This window comes from Pithys albifrons, chromosome 3, assembly GCF_047495875.1.
Source record: "Pithys albifrons albifrons isolate INPA30051 chromosome 3, PitAlb_v1, whole genome shotgun sequence".
Lineage (NCBI taxonomy): Eukaryota > Metazoa > Chordata > Aves > Passeriformes > Thamnophilidae > Pithys > Pithys albifrons.
The window spans coordinates 63,885,007-63,910,853 of NC_092460.1; positions in this window are offsets into that span (position 1 = coordinate 63,885,007).

Consider the following 25,847-nt stretch of genomic DNA (forward strand, 5'->3'; position numbering starts at 1 on the left):
TCTTCACTTCACTTTTTGTTTTTAATGGTACTGCCAAAGGCGGTATTTTCTTAATAAGCACAGCATGCAAATAAAGAACAACCATTTTTTTCCTCAGACTTGTTAATTATTCTGATATATTCTTTCATGGAATAACAATGCAACTGATGAACCAGCCTGTATCATCTTGTTGCTATAGAAATTGCTCATTATAAGCATTCTGGCAGTGTAATCAGGTTATCTCTCTTTAGCCATCCGGGAAAGGGCAAAATAGAGCACTTCTGGTTTGAACTTTTTATTTAAAGAATTCCACATTGATAGACACAGGTATGTAGTAACTGGTACAGATGGCACAGCCTTTGAATGACAGTCAATCACTGCCTGCACACAGCCCCTATTCCACACTGCAGCCCAGGGCAGCCACAGGTCTATCTGGGCTTAGTGCCTCTGATTCCAAGAAGAAAATAAAGCCGTCAAAGCACAGACACTAGTTTAACATATCAGGTTCCACATCAAGTTTGGTTGGTTTTTGTTTGGTTGGTTGGGTTTTTTCCACCTCAAAACTTTGTGCATTTTCATATGCTTTTAAGAATACTAGTTAAAATACTGATTATTTTTTTGTTTTATGTATTTGAAGAGAAATTTCAGAGTGGCATATGTAAAAGAGCATACCTTTACATAGAAGATAACTATGTAAATGTTGTCATTTTATTAAACAAACTTCTTCAGCATGATGCTCCAAAGAGCCACAGCAGACCTCGATGAAGAAAACGGCATCTACATCCGATATTGTACCGATGGAAGCCTATTCAACCTAAGGCGACTGAAGACCCACACCAAGACCCTGAATCACCTTGTCCGTGAGCTGCTTTTTGCTGATGATGCCGCCCTCATTGCTCACACAGAAGCAGCTCTGCAGCGCTTAACATCCTGCTTTGCAGAGGCTGCTGAGTTTTCTGGGCTGGAAGTCAGCTTGAAGAAGACAGAAGTTCTCTACCAACCTGCACCTCAGGAAGTCTTCCATCATCCTCACATCACCATAGGCAATTCAGAGCTTCAGTCCAGCAGTTCACCTATCTGAGAAGTATCATTTCCTCAGATGGTAAGATCGACAAAGAGATAGACAACAGACTAGCAAAGGCATACAGAGCCTTTGGAAAACTCCATAAAAGAGTCTGGTTCAATAAACACCTGAAGAAAAGTACAAAGATCAATGTCTACAGAGCCATTGTTCTGTCTACTTTCTTATATGGGTCTGAATCGTGCGTCATCTATCGCCACAACCTGCGGCTTCTCGAACGCTTCCATCAGCGCTGCCTCTGTTCAATCCTAAACATCCACTGGTCTGACTACGTGACCAATGTGTCTGTTTTGAACAGGCAGGGGTCAGCAGTATCGAGGCCATGCTGATGAGAACGCAGCTGTGCTGGGCAGGGCACGTCTCCAGGATGGAGGATCACCGCCTCCCAAAGATTGTGCTCTATGGTGAACTCTCCACCAGCTGCCGCAAGAGAGAAGCCCCAAAGAAGAGATGCAAGGACTCCCTGAAACAACACCTCAGCCGTGGCCATATTGACTGCCATAATAGTCCACTCTGGCCTCCAAACGGGATTCATGGAGACACACCATTCACGACGCTGCTGCTTCTTTTGAGAATGCACGGAGAGTCAGTCTCGAGGGAAAAAGACAACACAGAAAGAACCGTTCCTCACAAATATTACCTAAAGAAACATTCCGCTGTGCCTTTTGTGACCGGACCTGCTTATCCCATATCGGCCTTTTTAGCCACCAGCACGCTTGCAGCAAGCGTTAGTAGTGCCCTTCCCAAATCTTCGTTCACGAAGTCTAGCCATGATGATGATGATGATTGTACCAAAATTGGACATAAGCTCTGATTTCAAATATTTACACAATCTTACAAGGTATCTCAATTAAATTCTCAAAACTCTTCTTACTACATAAGTATAGAATTGTATTGCTACCTAAACTATGGAAGTATTTCAAGAGTTTCACAAAACTCCCATGACCACCTATGGCAAGCACAGCTAATGACTTACTAAACTTCAACAACAGAAGTCCATGTGAAGTGTGTAGGCTGAAGTGATTTCTGAGAGTGGGCACCATGGGAAATGGGTACCAGGGGCTGGTTATAGATATCACATATGTAAATTACTGGAGGTTATAAAAACTATGGCACTTGGCTGGCATGCATACTTTTGGTGTGCACCTGGAAGCTTCCAGTAAAGGGTTATTTTATCTATCTCCAGTAATGTTGTTTTGAGAGATTTTTGCGGGAATTTAGACACCAGATGTAAGATGCTAACTGGGGAGATGAGTGGGATCTAGACTAGAAATTCTTACTTAGTAGTGAATGAACAATAAAGATAACCTTCTAAGGCCTTCTTAGTTCAGACTCCATTTATTGACCTTGTTAATGAAGAAAGGAGATATCCCAAACATAGTAACTTTCAGCTTACAAAAAGTTAGATTCCTTTGACAAAGTCTTTGTACCTCTTCCTTTTCCTTTTCTTCTTTCCTGGCAGTTCAATTAAAAGTTTGAATCACTGTAAGATGTAGAACAACAATTTTTTAAATAGTATTATTCATTTTTCAGATAATATCAAGTTCCAATATAAGCTTATTTGAAAAAAAAAAACAAAAACAAAAAACAACCCCAAAACCATAACATAGCTGCTAGGAATAAGTAAAAAAGATTCTTGTTTGTACAAGCCCAAACTGCTTTAATTTCACGATAGCAAAATATTTCAAGTTTCAGAGTTTTGATCTTTAAGGTTTTTTTGTTTGTTTGACAAATAATGTGAGGTCAAAGAGAGAGAAGCACTAGGGAGCAGAAAAAGCTTTTCATTTCAACTTTATTTAAACTGCATTTGGGATAGTATTTCTTTCTTGCGCTGTACCTTTCTTAGTATGCTTCTTGTTCTGTACAAATCTGATCCCAAGTGGGACTTGTATACACTTCTGTAATAGGAATAAAAAGATGCATGTGAATCTTGTGAGAGGTTGAGAATTACTCAGTTTTTGGCAGGTGTCATATTTATTCTGCTATTCCTGCAATGCTCCTGTTCCTTCTGGTGTTGACTGAGTTGTTTAAAAGCAAAGGAAATCAAGCTCCTATTTCCCATCTGTCTTTCTCTCTAGTTTGTTTGTCTGCTTTTTGTTGGTTTGGGGTCCCCCCCCCAATTTTAAAGGCAATCTTGCTGAAAAAGTGTTTACTGTTAATTTTGTGTGCTAGAGGATGAGCACTATTTGCAACTGAGAAGCATTGAATAACACAAGTGTTTGCTCTTGGTGAAATATCTCTTGAGAAGTGACAGAATTTTATTCTTGACCAGATGTGATTTTTACCTCTCCTTTACTGTCTAGATCAGATTGTTGATTATAGAAAAGTAGATTTCATGATTGTCCAGCCCCACAAACCACTGTGCATCTTTCTGCAGTCTATAGCACCTACCTCAGGTGATTTGGCAACTTCAAAAAAATAACCTATAAGTGACTATAGGGTCCAGTGCTAGCTTTAGCACTGGATGGTCAGCCCTACATGGCCATATGAGAAGGATAAACTTCCAGTGCAAGCTGCTGAATGTTACAGAAACTTAAATCCAAGCTAAGCCTGGGCACTGCAATTCTGTTAATGTTAGCATGAGAGATTCTGATAAGTATAAAAGGGGTCTCAATTTCAATCAAATTGAACAATGGAATCAAATTGAAACAAATTAAATCATAGAATCATAGACCTGTGCAATATGCAGAGTTGGAAGGAACACATCAGGATCATCAAGTTCAACTCCTGGCCCAGAACAGGACTCTCCAAGAATCACACTATGTGCCAGAGAGCACTGTCCAAACACTTTTTGAATTCTGTTAGGCTTGGTGCTTTACTGGGGCTACCATTTATTGCAGTTACCCTTACCCCGAGCAAGGGGGCAACATGAATGATGGTCAGAAAAGCTCAGGCACAGCATGCATCAGAAGGCTAGATCAGAAGGCTTACAAGTTAGAGAGTTTCCAAGAGAGTTTATTCAAGATAGTTTCACAGACAGTTTCCTCATAGTTCACGGATCATAGTAGTTCATAGTAGTAGTAGTTAGTAGATCTATTCTCAGTAACATCCACACCTTTTAGATCCTCTCACATAGAATATGTCATGCCATTCCTGGCTAGCCCATTCACCTCACATTCACAAAAGGATCTCATTGGTCACAGGACACCCCCCCCCCCCACACACACACACACACTACAGGTAGCTCTCTTCTCTTTAAGGGAGAACTCTAAACTGCCTTCCTCAAGGGATGCACTTACAGTCACCCCTACAATGCTGTGATCACTTCCCTGGGGAGCCTGTTCCAGTATCCAACCACTCTCTGGGTTAAAATCCATTTCTGATATGCAACCTAAACCTCCCTGGCTGAACTTCAGGCTTTTTTCTCAAGTCCTGTCACTTGTCATCAGAGTGAAGTGATTGGTACCTGCCCCTCTCCTTCCTCCAGTGAGGATATTGAAGACTGCAATGAGGTCTCCCCTCAGTCTCCTCTTCTCCAGGCTGAACAAACCAAGTTACCTCAGGTGCTCCTCACATAGCTTCTCCTCTAGATTCTTCTCCATCTTTGTGGCCCTTCTTTGGATGCTTTCTAATACCTTAATGTCTTTTTTGTGTTGTGGTGCCCAAACTGCACACAATATTCAAGGTGAGGCTGCACCAGTGCAGAGCAGAGCAGGACAATCACCTCTCTCAACCTTATTTTTTCCCAATGCACCCCAGGGCCCAATTGGCGTTACTGGCTGCCAGGACACTACTGACTCATATTCAACTTGCCATGGGTAAGGACCCCAAGTTCCTTTCTGCAGCACTGGTCTCCAGCCTCTTGTTCCCTGTCTATGCACATAACCAGGATTACCCCAACTCAGGTTCAGAATCTTGCACTTTTTCTTGTTAAACTTCATATGGTTGGTGATTTCCCATCTCTCTAACTTGTGGGGTCTCTGTAGAGTCTCTCTGCCCTTGAGGGAGTAATTATCTCCTCCCAGTTTAGTGTCATCAGCAAACCTACTTGGTATTCCATCAAGTCTTGTGTTCAAGTTATTAATGGAGATGTTGAAGAAAACTGGGCCGAGGATGGGGCCCTGAAGAACTCCAATGGCGATCATAAATGATAATTTTATTTTCCTTTGCTATAGTTTAAACTATGTGCAGCATGTTGAAGGCAATAACTATTAGGGAGTGCACCTAGAAAAACATGAACTTTGATACTTCATATGTCTATAAAAAGATAATCTTTACTATTAATAATTGTTATACTCTTCACAGTAAGTAAAAGCCTGTATTCTGTTTTCCTCACACAGGCCAATTAATTATCATGATCTTTGAGTTGTAGATAAAATATTTAATCTGTGATTAGCAACTAAAAAAAGTAGAAATCAGTTCAATAATCGGACATTTTACCACAGACCAAAGCCCAAAACCTTGGGTTGTTTGCTCCATGATGACCACACAGAGCCTGTGTTTTTGTGATTGCCAGCCACAGGTTGTCTCTGAGAAAGAACAATGATGACAAAAACCTGGGAAAGCAAAGTCATGGAAGACTAGATTATTTAAACATTATAATAGCTACTTCAACCACCTGTGACCAATTGAGATCCCACATTGATTATGAATTCAAGGTGAAACTCTTGTTTTAAGAAAGTCTCTCCCATCAAGAGGGAAAGTGTAGGGAAAAAAAGATTTCAGTCTTCTACCTCCTGCTTTAACACTTTTCTATTTGTTAGCAGATGTGTATGCATGTGTGCATGTGTGACAGAGTAGGAAAATGCCATTTATAGTTTTCTCAAAATTTCTAGTTAGATTGCTTTTTGATCCTTTTACCTTAAAAAGCATTGTCTCTTCCAAATCTTGTCTGTCGGAGAAGACCCAGGGTTTATACAGTGGCAAAAATACTACAAGAGATGGATAGATGAGGACGCCGAAGTCTAGGAACCCGGCTCCCCGAATATGGAAGCTCTGCGAGAGATTTATAAGGACTCTAATAAGCTCACACCCTATATTGATGCTTCCCCAGTCTAAATGTTATACCCTTAATGTGGCTACCCTGGTTATTTTTCCCTTAGTCGTTCCTTATCCAAGTTTCCTCTTCCCACAAAACCCTCCGGGTCACAGCCCCCTGTCCTGGCCCGACCCAGCCATGGGGGCGGTTGCCGGCGGGGCCGCCCACGAGGCGCCGCTGGAGCCCGGGCGGGGGCTGTCCCTGCCTCGGAGTGCCGGAAGCCCTACGGTAGACTTTCCCCACCCATCTCATTCTCCCATTGGTCCTTTTGCCGCTCCTCCCCTCCCTCCTTCCCTTCGTTTGCATGCACCCAATGAAGTGTGTTACTCCGCCCCGTCTCCGCCCCTCTTCCCCGCCTACATCCGGGGAATTCCCATGCTCTCCTCAAAAGCTAGCGCGCGGCAATAAACTTGGCTTTTCCTCGTGGACTCCTGGCAAGTGCGGACTTGTTCCGTTCGGGGCAGTCGCCGGGCCGGGGGCGGGAGGAGCCGACCTCTCTTCTAAGGGGCCTGAGCCTAGCGGAGCTCTGCTGGCCGCTTTCCTAGCCTGGCTCCTGGAAGCAGAAACCTCTCCACCTTATCGGTGGGCTATTTTTAATCCGCTGATACTTGTCTATGTTCTATATATGTGTCTTGGTTTGAGATAAGCAACTGCCAACCCCCCCAGGCACAGAGAGAAAAGCCTCCCTCTTAACACCAGGGAAAGGGAGGAAAAGAGAGAGGAAAGAAAAAAAACACTTCAAACCATGTTTATACTAAAACTACATATATTTTTACAGAAAGGAAGAGACAATTACAAGAGAGTACAAATATACACTCACACAAGTCTGCAATAACAAATTTCCCACTTCTTAACGAACTGTCCTAACTACACATTACTTAAGAAAAACCTTATTCCCCAGGGAGACAAACTTAAGCAGAAAGGAGAGACCCAGAACAACACATTTTACTTTCCTGAGATACCCTGTGAGCCAGTGGTGGACCTGGTCCTCTCCATTCCTCCTGGGACAGCATCATGCGTCCTCCCAAGAGGAAGGCTGAGAAGCAACTGCCTTAACCACTCCCACACTGGTTCCTACTTCCCTGGAGATGATGTCATAATGTGGTATGGAATACAAAATTACTGGCTAGAAGAGGTCAGCTGTTAGCTCAGCCCAGCTCAAGTCAGCTGACAGCTTCGGCCTAGTCCAGACTTCAGAGCCCAAATTTAGGCCCACCTAGGTGAACCCATAACAATATGTTTATTGACAGAAGCTTTTCTGCTGATGGTAACAAGGAGGGAAGCTAAATAAATATACAATAAGGAGTAATAAATGTGAGATTTAAGGCACAGGCCTTCTAAAATGTCACTTTTGAAGATATATTTCTTTAAACCAAAATATGGATCTTCATTGTCTGAACTGTGACATATATTAGAAAGCTGCAGCACTTAGTCCAATTGTACATAGGGCTTGTGAAAGCTTATTCTTTCTGCAAATAGACTGACATACTTGATTACTAGAATGTTCTAGTGCCACATCTATGTGGAACATTAATAATTTAAACCTATGCATGGCCTAGTTCAATTTAATCTCAAAATACAAAGAACAGACTTGTAAGGAGTGGTACAGGGAATCTCACTGTAAATTCACAAGCCACATGGCTTGATTTCCAATGAATCTGCCCTTCTTACACATGCAAGAAAATATTACATTCCTTTTTTTTTTTAATTTTAGTCTCTGAAGTGAGCTGTTTTTTGCCTTGAGGAAGTGTATTGGTAAGAGACTCAGATCTTGCAAGCTGATGCTGTATTTTTGTCTAGATGACTGCGATTTGCTTTATTTCTTCAACACCAGTGAATCTTTTGGTATTTGATTTTCTGGACCTAAGAAGGTGTCAAGTTTTCCAAACTCCCATGAACCTGACATCTATTATCTTGAAATAAGTGTACTGGTCATGAGCAAAGCAACACAACTATCCAGGCGAAAAACCCCCAATGAATGGGATCAGGAGAGCTAGATTCAAAACACAGAGCATATTTCCTTCTTCAAGGACGGAACTGTATTTTTCCATTGGCAGCATAATGACAGTCACTGGCTGATCATCAGCAAGTATCTATCTTCTCCTTGTGGAAATTTGTGTTTTTCCATTCCATTTGTCTATAATTCCTATAGCTGCAAATTTGTCTGGTATAAATTTAACATTTTAAAATAATGTTTCATCTACAGATACAAGTAACTTAAAGTTTACTACTCACTTCTTAATTAAATATTTTAATATTTGTGTTCAGTAGCTGCCAATTGCCAAGTAATTGGGCATTTCCGCATTTGTATAAGCCATATATGCCTCAAAGAAATAATGGGTAACTTCCATAGCTTCTTTGATTGCTGATAATCAGGGCTGAAGAATAGGATAGCATACAATTCAGGGGGGAGATCCAGAACTCTAAGTATTGTATCACTGAATAGCAGCTTAATGAATAGTGCTTGTGATACCTTAGGAGTATGTTGCAATGTCTTAAGAAGTTTTTCCAAAGTCAGAAGAAATTGTCTCTCCTTTGATGCTGGGAATTTTGCAGAATATGAAGCTGGAATAGCCGTTTTGGTGAATAGTCAATGTCAACCTTAACATATTATTTCTCAGAAGTTCCTTTGTTTATGATATTTAAGGCTGTAACTATAGGTTTTCCTAAGCAGCTGACTGAAAGACTGGAAACCCTAGCTGCCTTTTCATTTTGCATAACACAGGCTCTACACACTGTGGTTTTCCCTTTAAAAAGCTTAAATTACTGACATTTTATCAGTTTTAAAAACATGTCCAAACTTAGCATTGCTAAATTTTCTTTATAGGCTGGTCCTCAGCAGTTTCTTTTCATAACAGAAAAAAAGGCACAGTGACCTTTCTGCTTAACTGTTTGGGACAAAGTCAATTTGTGCTCCATCTCCTGCAAGTGTAATTGAATGATCACTAGCCTGAACTCTAAGTTGCATAATTGTAATTAATTATATCACAATTGACCTGCAGTTCTGGTTCTCAGTCATCCTTATGCCCTTCTCAAATTTGGACCAGCCTAACAGACAAATGATATCCTGCACTTTTAAATTCGAAAACTAAAAGCATCACTGTCTGTCAACAATAGTAACTATCATATTGTAACTTTCAAACATCATCTTCTTCCTATACCATTTTGAGGTATATTGTTTCTGTGCTGAAGCTGCAGTAATCCCAGCTACAGTCCAGTTTTGGAAACAGAAGAAATTGAGAAATCCTGACAGGACAGCATGAAGAGAAAGCTTAGGCGATAGCCAAGCAGAAAGCTGATGTGGGAAATTCTGACTGATGTCTGAACGTGACTGATAAACAGATGAAAGGCAGGAGGAACAATGTCAACTGCTGCTTAAAATAGCCTGGAGAAAATGAGAACAGTAGGATCTGTAGAGGATGGGTCAGTGCTTTGATAGCACTGCTAAATCAATGTCACAGACTTCTGATGGGAGTACAGCAAAGGACTTAAGAAGTCACAGAAGTCAGGCTTCCTGTTAGACCAACTTGTGAGTTTCCTCATTATTAAATAAGTCCCATTTTTAATCAAAGGATAGTATAAACCCCGTATTTCTGCAGCTTTGATATCTGGTGGTATGCCCATTTTTAAAAAGGAAGAGTACTTACTGCCAGTTTAGATCCACTGTTTTCTATCCACTCTTGAATTATTGTAAATCCTTTCCAAAGATACTTTTTTTTAGATCCCACATAGCAGTTCCCATATGCAATAGAAGCTTCACAGCTTGTGAAGTGTCACTGAAAAAGGGAAATATTCAGAATTTTAAAAGGCAATATTCTGGTTTTTTATATTTCTTTCAGGCATCAAAGAGAAGCTATTAGTGTTTGATGAATGATGAACATCCATACAGATAACTTATGATTTCATGACTCACAACACCTCAATGGATAGCACTATGGTTTCTATTGTATTGCCTAAAGTAAAAATAGAATACCTTTTAAATTAAGGCACAGGACATTCTGATTTCATAAAAAAGCAGTGACATATTGGCAGGAATGCTCTTCCTTAGGCTAATGTGACTTTATTGAGTCAATGGCCTTGCTCCTAATTTACACAGTGATAAAAAAGAATCAAACCAAATTTTTTTATACATTTGTTTAACCACCTTTGTTTTCTGAATATTAAAGTGCAAAAAGTACAAAAGGTTCAAAATTACCTTGGGGACATATATTTCTTTCTTTTAAACAAATACACTTATGCTGTATTATAAAAATAAGGAAGTGTGAGCCAGAAAGGTATTAATAATATAAAGAAACATTATTATCAGCCAAATATTGCACTTCTAAGGAGCTGGTTTGTACCAGTAAAATATGGAGCTGAATCCTGACAGGGAGTGTGCAAAGGGCAACTCTTGTTCATAGTGTTCCGTGATGGGCAGCAGTTGCCTGGTGACTGTAGGTACAATCGTAGTGTACTTTCTCACCTCTTTGATGTTGCCCTCCTGCTCAAAGGATACCTGAAGGGAACAGTCTTTGCCCAACATGCAGGTATGCAAAATATGTTCATTCTCCTTTGAAATACATGGGTCATCATTTTTGCATTCTTCAACCTGCCAAACTCTAGCTGACACCAGACACCATTCCTGGGACAAGCTCCTTTCCCAGCCCAAAGCTTCACCTCAATCTCTGCTCAGTGGCAGTCAAAATATCCCTCAACATTACTTTTTCTCTTTTTTTTTTTTTTTATATTTTTCCCCTTCCCACCCTGCTCTGAGTATCAGAGGTGCACTTTCACTTATACATCTCTTTTGATCTCTGTTTCATTTCTAAATTAGTGAGGGTGGCTACAGCAAGTAGTTTTGCCATAAGCATGAAGGACTTTAAGATCCAAGATCTTGTGAAACTCCAACCACTTACCATACCCTTATCTATTCTGCAGTGGTGAGCCCTATAACATTTAGTGTTTATAGTGGGTAGGATTTCATGAAGGAAGGATTTTTTATGAAGAAAACCCCTAATTGCTTAAAAAGACAAGGCTTCTGGATGCAGAGGAAACAGATGAATAAACTGGACTATTCTGGTTCATTCATCATGACAGAGGAATATGAAACAGTATCAGAAGAGTTTAGGGACAGATACCCTGATCAAGTTGATGAGAAGCTCTAAAGCCACTGCTCTATAGACAAATATTCTAGAGACAAATATAGACAGATATTGAGGGCAGCTCTAGATTCTTCAAGTTCAAAGAGAAGACTGTGGAAATCTCTGGACTATGGATCTGTGCTTGTATGAATCTATATGAAGCATAGATATCTTTCTCTAACAGCAAGCTTTGGAAAATTAAACCATCTCAACAATCTAAAAATTTCTTAGATCTATCTGAGTAACATTGGAACAAATCAAATATGTGGAGCTATTAAACATGGTGTGTTGAATGGCTGCATATAAGGTTCTCTACTGTCTGTTGTCTTCACAAAAAGGCCCTGGGCAGCTGTAGTGAATGAAGGTTGGATTTGGAAGGAAACCCCAGAAATCTGGCTTTGTTGGAGTAATTTTGCATCAATATTCAGCACAGAATAGAACAAAGTGTAATTTGGCAGAAACGCAGCACTATGCATTTTATTTCAGAACATTTCATTGTATGTCTGTGACAATTTTAAAATAAAACTATGTATTCTTGAAAAGGATTTATAAGCCTATATTGAGAATTTGGGATTCAGTAAAAAATATTCTGGCACAGTGTTTTGTGCTTTCATGGTCAATCTTGAATAATTATATATTCATAGCCAGCTCATTCTTTTTCATCTGCATAGTGTCTTTGTACTCGATCAACAAGACTAGACCTTTATAATTTTGGAGAAATAAAATGATAGAAAGAAATGTTTATCTTGCTTTTTCTTATTATGTGTTCCACTAGCTATAAAATACTGTATTGGACTACAGATAATAGTACAAAATGAGCTTTCTAGAATGGTTAATTCTAGCTTTCTAAATCTGTCCTTTCAGATAAAAAGCTGTATATCTAATGTGACAAGACTAAGACATATTTTATTGTTATAAAACCTAGTTTAATACAATGTAAAGCTCTGATATTTTGTTTCTATCTCAGTTACTCTAGTTTTAAGTTATTTTGAATGCCTTGTTTACTGATAATAAAAAAATCTTTATATTCAGATTGATTCAAATGTCTTTAAAGAATTCATGACATATATCATTACAGTGGATGTAATGACACACTGAGGAAAAGTAGTTCAGAACTTTTACATTAATCCTTTTTGTACCTTCCTTAAAATTCTTTACCTGAAATTTAAGAGATTGTTTGTTGTTCAACCCAATGGAAAAAATCTCATCCAATTTTAGTGCCTCACCTGAACAGGTTGTTTATCTCTTGTATTTGAAGATCTGCCTACTTAATCCCCTTACTGATTAAATATCATCTGGTATTAGATAATTCCTGCATGTTGTCATGACATGGATAAAGAACTACAGGGGGTGACAAACAGTGTTTTGAAAGGATATGAAAATGTCTGTGGTGTTGTGTCTTCTTTTAAATTGTTGATGTATTTTAGGAAATGATGTAGGTTCACTGAGTAGATGTAGCAAATGTGGACTGTGTATAGGATGCTCAGCCTGGTAGGCCAATATGATCACATGTGGAGGAGTCTTAGATCTTTATGGAGATTCCTACTCTGGTCACAGTTGTTAGCAGGCCTGGACATTAGGCAAACTTTGGGTCGTGCACATTCAAAGCATGACTTCTGGGTATGTATACTTGGGTGAGCTAATTATTTGCAAGGTGGCTGAAACTGAAGTTTGTTTGGCTCAGAACAGTATGTGAAAATTTGTGTGTGCTAAATTTACTGATTAAGTAGACTTTGATTAAAGATAGGTAAGACATTACTGAAGTGAAACTTTTTTTGTGTCACTATAAGTATAGAGACAATGTAGAATTGGCTGTGTAATGAAGACAGTTTTTAATGAAAGCTCTATGTTTTGGGTTAATAACTCAAATTTTAAAAAGTTCTTAACCTACTGGTTTTTTTTTTCAGGGAATGATTTCATATTACTCCCACAACCTATGTTATCAGAAGTTACAAATACATCTTGTTAACTCTTTTACTGGGCACACTTAAACAGGACTTTGGAAGAACATAGGAAAAACTGTATGGAGTTAGATTGTAGATAGACAGACTTCAGTATTCAGTCTCTGACAAGCCTCCAAGGGTGGATGCAAGGTGAAGAGTAGGTGAACAAGCAAAAAGAATATGATACTTTTTGAGCAACCCCCAAAACTATGACTCTGAAGTATCTTCAAGGAGTCTTTTTGCCTCAGACTGATGAAATTTGTTTTAGAACACACATATTCTGCAAAGCTTCAAATGAGAACTTGTTTCTGATTTTTTCCTCCTTACTTTGAAGTCTGAGTTCTTTCTCTTTTCATGAAATTGTTGAAAATTCTGCTTTATCTGGCTAAATATTTTACCAAAGAACAAAATCTTTTAACCTCATTGCGCTACTACGCAGCTTCTTCTGAGCTTAACCATGCTGAAATACACTGAATCTAAAAACTGCAACAGACTGTTATGGATTATGGTAGGACACATTTTCAGGAGGGTCAGTAGCACTCTTCCACTGTCAGTATGCCTCAGCAAGTGAGGGTAAGGCAGTTAGGAGAATGAAAGTGGTTCTCCGACATCTTATTACAATGAATAGACTCCTTTTTCCTTCTGTGTTTATTTTTATGTATTTCTCCTCTGTGCATGTAGGTCACAAGTTTGTTATTTGATGTTTAATTATTCTGCAAGGTACAATGGTTTACTGTGCACTCTCACCTGAGCTTATGCTGAAAGAACTATCAGCTCTGTCAAACTGGGACTCTGCCTGGGTAAGCGTATGCTTCTCAGCAGGATCAATTAGCCAGCACTGACTATTTGCTGCTTGAATGCTCTGTTTCATATACACCGATATCTAACAAATGGGAGAGACTGATCAGTATTTTAAAATAGGCTGCACTGTGGATTCTGTTTCATTTCATTTATTTGCTCTTCAGAAGGGAATCTATACAAAATAAAAAAGAGTTCCTCATGCTGCAATTCAGTTATCTAGTTAAAATCATGCTCTTAAGAGAAGAGAAAGAATTTAGTACTTAGAAAAATAACCACAGGAACCTCTCCCACCTGAGCCACAAAGAAAGAGGTTTCAGGTGACAACTGAAGTACTCATGCATCATGTATCACCTAATTCAAAGTTCAGTAGACATATTTTGATTTATATCAGCTGCTCTCAGGTTAGACCTCTGACCTGAACCTGTATTTCTAGAGAGTTTGAAATTTTCAAGCTTGAACAACTTTTAATAGCATCAACCCCATGACCTAGAAACAAAAATACACACTGGAAGAAAATGAGAGCAACCAAGAATGAAGAAATCCTACATCTGTAAGGAGACTCGTGGCATTTTTGTGTTCTGGAATGTAAGTATTTTTACTTCTATAAAAGCCCCAGTGATTGCAGTGCATTGATTGGTATACATAATTTTCTGAAGGATCGAGGCCTGCAGAAAACAGACAATGGAAAGGGAAAAGATTATGAACTGCTTCTGTATGAAGGGTTGTTGAAGGTGCTTGGCTGTTTGGAATGAAGTCATCTGACTACCAACTGTAAAGCAAGTTAAACTGGAGAATCTCTAGTGAGAAATGGAAATAGCAGAATTGCTATTAAAAGGTTGGTGTTTGTACCTGTTTTCATCTGTCTTTATTTCACTAGCCACAGACAAACTTTGGAGGTTTTTTGTTCTTTTGTTTAATGTATCTAAGTGTCTTTGCCTGTCTTACCTAGAGTTTGTATATTAGGACTTTTAATAGAGAAATCTGTTCTGATAAATCAAGGCATCTCTAACTCAGCTGGGCAGCTGGCATCCCTGTTTATGGCTTTAGAGGGAATTGTAAGGCATATGTGTTTGACGAATCATCAAAAATGCCCAGTGGCTCCTGCAGCAGGCTTAGTTCAGAGGTGCAGATAGCTGGTAATAAATAATTAATGACCACCAAAGTAATATCTTTCTTTTCTTGCTGGAGTTGGGGTGAGCACACAGTGCAAGCTGTAAACCAAATTTTGGTCTTTTCCATTCAGCTGGCTTTCGGTAGTGATTACCAGTCAGAGCAGCTCAGACAACCCAGAAATAATGGTCCCCATCTTGCGTCTCCTAGAGCATCTGTATTCATTACTCAGCTGATCAATCTTCACTCTTTAGATGGGGGAATGCTTGGGTGCTCAAGGAGGTTTTTCTACATGCAAAATCTGCAGTGTAGGTAGAAAGATTCTGTCTCTTCTCTCACTACTTCTAAATTATTTCTGTGTAGACACCTTGGAAGATTTCCCTTTGCTTCTCTCTTTTCCTTTCATTGTGTACATAGGGCTTGTTTATGAAAAGAGGAACTTTCAGAGGCTTTTTGATAATCACTGAGATAAGGCTGCAGAAAACTCTGCACTACATGGCTTCTTGAATTGCTCCAGATGCAATGTCTACAGGTGGCACAAGGTCAGCTGAGCACTGTCTGGCAGTATTTGCTGCCAAATGCTTGTTCACATTCACTCAGACAGGGTTGGTTAGATTCCATTGGGATATATAAGCACTTAAAATTGTTTGCTCTAAATTAAGTATTTGGGGTTTGTTCCCCCAACATACGTATTTTTATAATCTCACTGCAAGGATTCTGATCTAAAAAAGGGTTATTTTTCTCAGATGGAAGTCACAATTACATGGTAACCCCCTTGCTTTGTGATTTTTCAAGTATGTTTTCTTAAGGCAGTCTGTGTCGCCAACTTTGAATTTTACTGTAATTCCAATCTATTATTCCTGCTGATGCTACTAAAGCCTATTCACAAAGTAATGTATTGTGGTCTTACAGAACTGTAGGGAAAGTCCTTATTCCCCTCTAAGGTCACCTCCTCTTCTCAAGAAGTAGGTTGTACGTTTATGCTCCAGCCAGAGCACAAGCTCCTGTTTGTCCCCAGCAGAGTCTGCCTTTGTCTGACATAATCTCAGTTGTCAATTAGATTTTTTAAGAATAAAGTTTTTTTCCCATTGAGTACCCTGACATGTTAAAGTCTCTTGTTTCATTGTAACTTCTCAATACTGTCCATATCAGTCATGAAGGACAGGACGTGGCAATAAAATGGTACGGTCTAGTGGGACGATGAACATTGTTAAAAACCGTTAATAGGATTTAATGCATTCATATTTATGAGTACATATGTTATGTGCCTTGACTTTCCAGGAAGGACACGTGAGTCACACTGGGAAATCTATTTTGCTCCATAGGCATTAGTTTGAAATGTACTTTCTCTGGGAGCTTTGCTAATACTCTTTGAAGTAGTTTCCCTCAAAACACCAGGTAGGGATGGAGGACGTGAGACACAGAGCTTAAATTGTGCAGTCTTCTTTCTGATAATGCAGGGATGTTGGGGGCCTCTTTAGATTTTTTTCATTTGAAAATTCATTGAAAATTTCATTTCACATGAAAAACATTAGTGGTTGCTCTGGTTTTATCACAAAGTCCAAGTTTGATTGCCACCTGGAATGACTGTTAGCATGTGTGCCTCAAGTTTCCATTCTGTTTTCCTTACTTTGAGCTTTGTCTTTGTCCCTGGAAGGAATCCTAGCACAGTACAGCTGTGCTAACTAATAGCTGGGACAGTCTGAATTTTATGAGTGATGAAGAACACTAGGAAAAGGCAGTCAGTACAAGTGTCAGGATGACTGCTCAGGGAAAAGCTTCTGGATGATTGAAGCAACATCAGAGATGGAAATGGGCATGGATGGTTGGATTCCTAATAGAGTGAGATATCAGGGAAAATATTTTCATTTAAGCTGTTTATATGCTGGTTTGCATTTACTTATTTGTTTAAGCATGATACCATTTCAGGTGCTCTTGGAAAAAATGAGTTGAACTATTGCGTATAGATATGGTAGCAATATCAAGATTAGAACCCTGAATTTACATTGGATTTTTCTTGTGATAAAAGGAAACTATAAAAATTGAATAAGAAATTTATGCACATTACTTCCAGAAGTAGCAGTTCTGAGTAAACAGCAGTATTTAGGAGTGCCCCATTACAAATACATCAATATAAATAAAAAATAAATCCCAGCATTTTAGGCCTACTAGACAATGGTTATATTGGTACAAAAAAGGAACTCTGTGTTCACACAGATGAATGCAACTGAAAGCAGTTGTTCTGCTATTTTTATTGCTGGGAATTGATTGTGTAACTATTGCAAAATACTTCAACATCTTCAACATCAAATACTTCAACTCATGGTAAAGGCCCAAAGCCAAAAAAAATACGCTCTGACACATAGCGTAGCTGAGGAATACCTGGGAAGGCTGAATTCTGAATAGCTAAATACACCTTTTGCATTTCTATTGAGGGTATGATATTCACACAGTGGTGGTGCAGAGGACACACAGGAAGGCAGGGAGGGTTCAGAAAGTTGTCAAATGAAAAAAGCTCCATGTCACCTGCCTGGAAGTGCTATTGCTTTAGGTAATAAAACTGCTTTCAGCAAGGATTAGTATGTTTCCTACAGTGTTTCACTAATTGACTCTGGTGCAACATCTCTATGACACAGGAGTTTGCTTGCTGGTCTGCCTGTGACTGTGGGAGGTTTGCTGTGTGAAATATCAAAATCCTTCAGATGTTACAGGAGCCTTTCATGCATGCCAAGCACAGACAACATTCTTACTCTAATTCAGTGGTCATGGCAGTGGCTTCACTGAAAAAAAAACAAAATAAGAAAGAAGCATAAATAGTTTGAATCAAAGGGAACTGTAGAATCAGGAATCCTTGGAATTTTCCCAAAGCTTCTTCGAGTTGCTGGAGGTCTTTCCCTTGGCTTTAATGAGCAGTGAATCAAACTGTCTTTCTGCCAATGTGTTTGCTTCTTTCTCTGAGTTTCCTTGCCATTAATGGTGTTTAAGACCATGATTACAGGAAATAGTCTAGGCAGCATGCAAACATGTTCACATACCCACTTCCAAAGAAAAATGAAGCAAATGTTGAAATCCTCGATTACCATCAAATATATTTGAAATGCTGTATCATGAACCTTTGCAACTAACTCCTTGATATCTAACAAGCCCCACAGATTTAGATGACATAGATCAATATGGAATATGAAACTAACACTAATAGTGGATCAGTTCATTCAAATGACTTTACTACATTGCTCAGAGCCCAAAGCATCAAAAAATACAAATAAAAAGGAAGCTATAATTCAAGTGATCCTTTTGATTTTGATTTTCCATCTCCTGTTGATATGGAGCTTATTCAGAACATGATAGTGTTTTCAGACTTCAATATCAACATGTAGTCACATCAGTATTCTGATGCCCAAATAAAATGACTCTCAATGTCAAAAAAAGAAAAAATATTTTTCGGGCATTGTGGATTATTGATTTATGTCCAGAACTTTTGAATGGTGCTTTTGAGCCCAGACTCCATTTGGGGGGGGATGCGTGAGCATGCGTGAAACACAGCTCCACAACTTATGGGCTCTAGCAAGTACTAGCCATATGCTCTGAACTTGCATTCCTTCAAGTTCAGAAATATTTATGTTTGAGCACATATACAAAACATTTCTGCTAGACTTGGCTTCCAGTTGCCTCAACAGTCAGTAAATGGAAACTTGGCCTCTCTAATTTATGCTATGTGTCAGAACCTAGGGCACAAGCTCCAGCTCCTGGTCCTGCTTTAAACTCCTAAATTCTCAAGCAGAAACCTTTTCCTGTTAATCCTGGGTATAAAAACTTAGCCATTTTCAACGTTTTCTTCTGTAGAGGATTTCAGATTCTCCTCTCCATAAGTGATTATACAACCCTGGAAATTTTTTCTGCTTTCCAATTACAGGTTTTCTCTTAGCCTTTGGTCAATAGGATTTATAATAAACCAGCATGGACACTCTGCATCTTGTCAAGTGACTATTTAAGCATTAAAAATAAAATCAAAAAGTCTCCATAATTTAAAATAATTTACTAAGTGAAAATTAACAATATATCTATCATTGGCAATGCAACAGGATTTGGGAATTGATACTCCTGACTGCTATAAAAGCTGACAATGCTAATCAGGGATTTGTCAGTAGTCATTATAAAGCAATGTGATGTGATGTCATGCAGTGTAATCCCTTAATTTATTTCCTGCCCATCATCTTCATGGCTAGCATAAAGTTTGCTAACTCTTCATCTCGTCTTTTACCTCCCTTTACCCACCTCTTTTTTCTTCTCTTTTGAATATAATCAGAAGTCTGTGATTACTGCAATTAACTGAAGCACTATGAAATAGCATGTTAACCCATGGCAGACACTAACAGCTTTTGTCAGGTGCTTATACATTGTTAACAATACTTACAGTATGTTTCCAATTTCAAAGAGTAACCTTCTTAGCAAAAACAACTAGAAGAATTAAAAAACCCTTTAGACTCTAAGAAAGGCATCACTGATTCTAGGACTTGGCAAATCTGGTAGTTCAGTAGAGGTGAGGTTTCTGCACCTCCATGTCCACTGACTCAGCTAGTAGTGAGGCTGAGCATGTGTTCCCAGTAGGCATGGGTGCACACAGAGACACAGTACACACATACAGATACTCGCAGCCAGCCACTCAGATTAACACCGGAAAAAAACCACAGTCTCACAAAGAGTATCAAAACCCCTGTCCAGTTCCTCCCTCTCTGACTGATTGGGATGAAGGCCTGTCAGTGGGAAATATATATATTTTGTTTGTTTGTTCTGACTTATACACACACAGAGAGATGTACACTGTGGATCCCTCTGGAAACTGGACTTAGGCACAGAGCACCTCCCATTGCTGTCACTGGATCCTAGTCTCCCTGGCTGCTAGCACATAGTCATATAAGCCCCTGTGTCACCCAGCTTCACTCAGCTGCTGGAGCTCAAACCTACACATGCACACATACACATGTATCCTGGATCTCTCCAATAACTGCACTTAGATGCCCATTCTACCTATAGTCCAGTTCTTTGGATTCCCTGGACACCCAATTTCCTTGCACACAGAGACACACATTTTGTGTCCAAGATTGTGGTCCAAGATTTTTGACCTTGGAGTAGTTGACTTCGAGGCACCATAGTATCTCCAGTTGCTGGTGTACTTTTTGAAACCCCTCCAGTAGCCAACGTGCAGACCACTTTGTTCTCTCCAATATCCAGCCCAGACTTATGACTGCATCAATATGTGGTTGCTAGGCCACTCATCCTACTCACCAGAGAGTTATGCTTGATTATGCACTAATTTTGACACACAACATACACTCTCATCTCTCTAGTTGCTGGTACCATGGCCAGTATGATCTATGGTCTAATTTCCAGCTGCTGACACTTAGACCTCCTCACCCACATATCCATGCCAAATGGAGATGTTCCACACCCACAAAAATAACTGGAAATGAAGTTTAATAGCAAGACAAGCTGTTAAACAGACGCATAGCATGGCCAGACAGACAATGTGTTTGATTGTAATCTTTTATTCTCCTATCCCTCTATTTCTTTGCACTTGTTCATCTCCAGATCATCATTGATCCCTCCTTTTCCTGCCTTTAGCTTTTTCCCTGATATCCCTGTCAAATATATGGTGCAGTCCTCAACTGCTCTTCCTCTGCATCCAGTCATGGCTCTCACACACCAGCTAGTGACTCCTTCAGTTTGTAAGGTGATCCAGAGAGTCTCCTCAGTAGAATTGGATCTCACGACAGAACCCATGGGACTGATCATGTGATAGCCCTAAAACATACCAGGACAGGATGGCCCTTTGATTAGGTTTTTGTATTTATTCCTCTATGCTTTTCTGCATTTGTGGAGATGAGCTTTTAATCACAAGGAAGTTCAAAAATATTAACAATTTTTCAATCAAAGAATTGTTAGCTAGTTTGACCAGCTGACAAAGTGAAATGGTCCATATCATCAGAAAGTGCTGATGACTGTTCCGCAGTTGCTGTATGCTTTTCCTGACTTCCAAACTAAAGCTAGGAAGTGATGCTGGCTGGCTAAAACCATCCTTACCAGCTGCTGCATAGTACTTGTCCAGACAGATTAAAGGTACATTTTGCTTTTGATACAGTGTGGCCATAAGGAGCCATGATGCTCACTACATTATAACATCTCACAATGTGGAAAAAATATCCTCCCAGCTGTCTTAAACTTCTGTATCATTCTTCTGCACAGTTCTTGCAGCAGATGAAACTGTCTCCTGTGGAATTTTTAATAACTCTCTGTGTCTGTGTCAGCATCAAAAGCATACTAGTATGGAGCCGAAAGGAATAACAATTTACAACCACTCTGTAGTTAAAAACCTTGATGCATAATTATGCAGAGTGAATAGGATTTGTACTAGCAAGCCTTTTCATAAAGCATGTGTCTAGATAATATCTGTACTGAGGAACACTGAATAATAAGATGTTGTCACTTTTCTATTAAAGTGGTTGTGAACTTATAAATAAAAGTTACTAAATACAGTATCTGTTTTCCTGAGTGACTAACCTATGAATGGTTCAGGAATGAGACTGCTGAGGGTAGAGCCTGCACTTGCCTTTATTACAAATGGAGCATGGTAGATGATTCTTCATAAAGTAGGAAAACCACTATTGATGGAGGGGGCTGCATATTTTGTCCTACCATATTTGCTAAATATCACTTTATTTCTCAGATATATCACAAGTTCCACTGAAGCAGTTCCAGGATTAAAACAGTATTGATCAACAAAATCAGTTATAGGAGCTCTGTTTTATAGAATCAGACTATAATAAAACAGTTTGGAAGGGACTTTTCCAGGCCTACATCTCAGGGTAGGTCTGCTACTCAGGGCTTTCTTCAGTCAAGTCTTAAAACCCCTCAGGGATGGATATTCTCCAGTGTTTCTGGGTAACCTGTTTCACAGTTTTATCATTGTCATGGTGATAAATTTTTCCTTATGTCTATCCGGTATTTCACTTGGGGGAGTTTGTGTCTTTTTCCTCCTGTACTCCCACTGCAAATCCCCAAGAAAAGTCTGCCTCTGTCTTCACTATAGTCTTGCATTAGATATATGAAGCTATAAATGGGAAATGTTATTTTGTTATATTTTCCCTCTAGACTTTTCTTCTTTAAGATGAATAAGTCTTGATATACCCAGAATCTTATTTCATGTCCAGCAGTGCACTATGACACATCCATGCTTGGTCCTCAGATCTGCTGCTCAATTCATAAGAGAGCCAACCTTGGACTTGATATCAAAATCAAATTCAATATTACTTGGGATTTGTATGAAGCTGGTACATTGCTGAAATCACTGCGTAGCTATGTAAGTACGCAGTAGCATTTCTAGAGAAGAATATTAGATTCTCTGAGAAGCTGCCTGCTCTCTGGGCATGATACAAAGTTTTTTAAGAATGATTGTTCCACGACTGGCCTTTTGGCAGACACAGAAAGTCCCCAGTTGTGTTTTGCCTCAGAGACGGTGAATTAGATCCAAAGGACATCTAAGTATTCAGTATAGAGTAGAAAAATGAGGGTAAATGAATGTCAGGCAGAACATGCTCCACAGGGCAGCAAATGACCATGTCTACTACAGGCATGGGATAACTACAGTTGCCAGGAATAGCTTTATACTAAACAGATTATCAAATTGCAAACTGAATTCCAGACTGAAGCATGTATATATTATAGGGAAAAAATAGGAGCCTACCTGTGCTGGTTTAAAGGTAAACTGGCAGGAGAAATGAACCTAACACAAAAGAGATTATAAGTCAGAGTCACAATTTAATAACAATATTACAATAAATGCAATGGCACAAAGAGAAAAAATGGTTTTAACCCACAAAACCTCAGAGGTATAACCCATCACCCTGGGGCACAAGCACAAAGGGGTTTGTTAGCCCCTGTGCTGAACCTTATGTGGTTCCCTCAAGTCCAAAGTAAAAGTCCAAAGTGCAAAACCTGTTGGTGCAGCTGACAATCGCAGTCTGGTGGAGAGTGGTGGTTGCAGGCTGGTTGAAAGTGGTGGTCTCCTCCTGTCGAGGTTCTGGTCCTCCTCTGGATCCGACAAGTGACTCCCTGAGGTCTTCTTACCCCAACATATGTACCCTCAGGTCTAGGTGGGAGCACTCAGTCCCTTCCTCAGGGCGGAGCGTTACACAATGGGTGATGTAAATGTTAGACATGGGGTATTTTGGAATTGTTGATGGCCCATTAGCATACGTGCCCCCTCGGGCTGAGTGTGAAGGTGCTAACGACTCCCTGGAGGGGAGTTATCACAGCTCTTATCTCACAGATGTCTTTCACACCCAGCTCACAACCTGAGAGGTCAGGTGTGCCCTGGGCAGCTGCTGCAAATGATCCATTGTTCTTGGGAAATGAATAGAGGGGGTAGAAGACATAGCTTTGATCACCCCCACACCGTGATAAACTGGACCCACCTGCTGAACTAGGACACTACCCTAATAAAAAGATCCTAAATCTGGACACAGAATAGTAGGTGACTTCTCAGACCTCTACCTTTACATTAAGGTCTTTCCCATGAAGCTTTCTTTGTGGTTCATCCTGAGTCTTGTAGTATTCATAGCAATTTCACTGATTTGCTTAAAGAAGTGTGGATACTCAAATTGCATGCTGCACTTCAAGAAAAAAATAGTGCTATATATATTGCGTAATCTGAACCATAACTGTTTGTTCCAACCCAAGGAAAATTTCAGAATAAGTACATGTAGCAGTGACATTTTGAGATTTATGAAGCTAAAGTTAGCTGATACCAATGTGGAAAGAAAAAAAGCTATGAACAATTTTTCTTTGACAGACTGCCCAATGAAATTCAGAAAGTGTTTCTTGTTTGTTATTCATGGCTAAGGAATTTAGTATTGACATTTCTACTGTAAATAACCTATAATTTGCAAGTCTTATATACCTAAAGGGACTTTTTCACTGGACAAATATTAGATATGTTACATTTGATGGCATCTCATTTCTTGTATGATGGAGCACATGGACTTTGTGTTCTGTTTTGATACATCTACTAACTTCTAAACAATCATTCAGGTCCTCCTCTGTTCTATTGTGCTAACACTTTTGCATCCTCATATGTGGAAGATTTGTTCTTCATTCTTATTGTTTCTTGTTTTGGTTTAGAATTTTGGAGGAATTCTTATTAAACGCTGCAGTTCTGTTTACACAAACTGTATAATGGATATAGAAGCTTAACATCTCATGGAGAGTGATGAACTTGATATGTTTTAAAAAGCAGAGCTTGCATGTATTAAAAATTAAATATATAACACAGGCACTGAATCTACAAAGTGTGCTGACTTTACAAACCCTATTACATAACTAGAGTAAAAAGTAGATGCAAGGAAATGCATTCAAGCTCAGAAATTATAAGTCATCCAAATCTTTTTTCCTTTGCTCAAGGTTTAATACAAACCATGTTATCACTAACCAATTTATCACATTCCTTAGCCACTTGAAGTTATACTGGAATTTTCCCAAATGTGTCCATATTCGAACATGAAAAGCCATTAAGACTGAACTTAGAAGTCTTAAGACTTATGAAAGAATAAGCTTTGTCATAAGATTTGTCTTTGCTTTGTTATAAGGTAATCAAATATTATTATGTGCACACATAGCTGGAAAGAATTTGCCAGAAAGATTTTAATATTAGCTTCAATAAAGTTCAAGTGGAAGCCTTTCCCTTGCACTTTTGTCTAATGCAGATATTTGCTTTGTGTTTATCAACAACTGGGAAAGTTCAAAGTAGTCTTGAAAAGGGAGATAACAGATGCTGCTTTATAAAACATGTTGGCTTGTTTTGAGAACTGCTTTATGAAGTTAAGTTGTTCAGGAAGGGCATTATTCCAAACACTTTCTGGTTTCAGGCTCTTCAGAGAAAAAATATGCATTGAATTTTAATGAATTATTCAGTTTATATTTTTCCAGATACAATTTCTACTTTTCTTATTCACCTTTAGACAGTGACATAAAAGGGCATAAATTCTAACCAGATCAAAAGTGAAATGTAGTTATAAATGAGAAGTATGAAATTCCACTGGTAGTTCATAAAATCCTATATTCAAAATAAGAATTTTAAGATATTTATTATGTGCTCTTCCCAAGGAGCAGGTGATTTGGATTCCACAGACCTGAGATACACATGGAAAGGTCTGGGAACCTGAGACAAAGTGAAATCACTGGCACTGGATAAGCTACCACAGAAAGTAGTTGATGGAGGGCACTTCCAGTCTTGGTAAGCTCCAGTCTCATTTAGCACTCACAGGAAGATAAAATATGGAAAGTCAGGGCTTGAGTGGGGTAAAAGCAGACATACCCAGGCAGCTACATCTGCAAAACCACAGTGACAGAAAAGCATTCCAGGAGAGAAGCATGTCTGATTAATGAAGAGAGAGGCAAAGAAAAGAAAAAAAGCAGACAGCTGACAACTGAAACAGAAAGCATATAAAACAGTTCACAAGGAGAGCTCAAAGTGCAATGAAAGTTGTGATGAATGAAAAAATTGCTCTGTGGAAAAGAAGTCCTTTGTTTATTTATCCTTCTCCTGAGGAGAACTTGCAGGAAAAGGAGTCCTGTAACAAAAGATAGTAAGAGAAGTCTTGCTTGGATAGTTGACATGCACTCTAGGTCAAGGTGATATAATTTACAAAAGACAAAGGGATAATATTAAATTACAAAACAGAAAGCTAAAGGTCACCTAATTAAATTACCAGGACACCCAGAAGTCTGAGGGAATTGGGAAACGCAAATGAAAATGTAGAGGATTTTCTTACTAATGATGA